The following is a 2273-nucleotide window of genomic DNA, read 5'->3' as shown; positions in this document are numbered from 1 at the left end:
ATATTAGATTTTAAAAGTGGGACTATAACTCACCTTCACAGATTTTTACTTCGTCGGGAAGTAAGACTTGGCCACTGGTCGATTCACGAACCTATAACAAATATGTACATATATATCAAAGTATGTTCAAAATATATTTACAACACTTTTAATACATTTTGATGTTTTAAGTTTATTAATTCAGCTGTCCTCGTTAGTAACCTACAACTAGTTGTCCACAGTTAGATGTACAGAAATAAATCGATATATATTATCTTGAATCAATCCACGACCCAGTGTATACACGTCTCAGGCTAGATCACAACTCAAAGTATATATATTTTTGGAATCAACCTCAACCCTGTATAGCTAACTCCAACATTACTGCATATAGAGTGTTTATGGTTGTTCCAAATAATATATATACATGGATCAATATGATATGTCAAAACATTTGCATACGTCTCTATGGTATCTCAAGATTACATAATATATTAGAATACATGTATAATACAATATAAGTTAGCTAGGATATGATTTGTATAGAATTGTTAATATTTTCCGTAGCTACAAAAATCAAAAAAATATCCAATCTTGTTTTACCCATAACTTCTTCATTTTAAATCCGTTTTGAGTGAATCAAATTGCTATGGTTTCATATTTAACTCTATTTTATGAATCTAAACAGAAAAAGTATAGGTTTATAGTCAGAAATATAAGTTACAAGTCATTTTTGTAAGAGGTAGTCATTTCAGTCGAAAGAACGACGTCTTGATGACCATTTTGAAAAACATACTTACACTTTGAGTTTAACTATGATTTTTGGATATAGTTTCATGTTCATAAGAAAAATCATTTTTCCAGAAGAACAACTTTTAAATCAAATTTTATCATAGTTTTTAATTATCAAACCCAAAACAGCCCGCGGTGTTACTACGACGGCGTATGTCCGGTTTTACGGTATTTTTCGTGTTTCCAGGTTTTAAATCATTAAGTTAGCATATCATATAGATATAGAACATGTGTTTAGTTGATTTTAAAAGTCAAGTTAGAAGGATTAACTTTTGTTTGCGAACAAGTTTAGAATTAACTTAACTATGTTCTAGTGATTTCAAGTTTAAACCTTCGAATAAGATAGCTTTATATGTATGAATCGAATGATGTTATGAACATCATTACTACCTCAAGTTTTGTGGATAAATCTACTAGAAAAGAGACAAATGGATCTAGCTTTAAAGGATCTTGGATGGCTTGAAAGTTCTTGAAGTAGAATCATGACATGAAAACAAGTTCAAGTAAGATTTCCACTCGAAATAAGATTGTTATAGTTATAGAAATTGAATCAAAGTTTGAATATGAGTATCACCTTGTATTAGAAAGATATCTTACTGTAAATAATAAAGATTTCTTGAGGTTGGATGATCACTCTACAAGATAGGAAGTAAGCTAGCAAACTTGGAAGTATTCTTGATTTTATGAAACTAGAACTTGTAGAATTTATGAAGAACACTTAGAACTTGAAGATAGAACTTGAGAGAGATCAATTAGATGAAAAAAATTGAAGAATTAAAGTGTTTATAGGTGTTTTTGGTCGTTGGTGTATGGATTAGATATAAAGGATATGAAATTTTGTTTTCATGTAAATAAGTCATGAATGATTACTCATATTTTTGTAATTTTATGAGATATTTCATGCTAGTTGTCAAATGATGGTTCCCACATGTGTTAGGTGACTCACATGGGCTGCTAAGAGCTGATCATTGGAGTGTATATACCAATAGTACATACATCTAAAAGATGTGTATTGTACGAGTACGAATACGGGTGCATACGAGTAGAATTGTTGATAAAACTGAACGAGGATGTAATTGTAAGCATTTTTGTTAAGTAGAAGTATTTTGATAGGTGTCTTTAAGTCTTTCAAAAGTGTATGAATACATATTAAAACACTACATGTATATACATTTTAACTGAGTCGTTAAGTCATCGTTAGTCGTTACATGTAAATGTTGATTTGAAACCTTTAAGTTAACGATCTTGTTAAATGTTGTTAACTCAATGTTTATTATATCTAATGAGATGTTAAATTATTATATTATCATGATATTATGATATATTAATATATCTTAATATGATATATATATACATTTAAATGTCGTTACAACGATAATCGTTACATATATGTCTCGTTTCAAAATCATTAAGTTAGTAGTCTTGTTTTTACATATGTAGTTCATTGTTAATATACTTAATGATATGTTTACTTATCAGAATATCATGTTAACTATATATAT

Source organism: Rutidosis leptorrhynchoides, chromosome 3 (assembly GCF_046630445.1).
Source record: "Rutidosis leptorrhynchoides isolate AG116_Rl617_1_P2 chromosome 3, CSIRO_AGI_Rlap_v1, whole genome shotgun sequence".
In the NCBI taxonomy this organism is placed as follows: Eukaryota; Viridiplantae; Streptophyta; class Magnoliopsida; order Asterales; family Asteraceae; genus Rutidosis; species Rutidosis leptorrhynchoides.
This window is presented reverse-complemented; position numbering follows the sequence as displayed.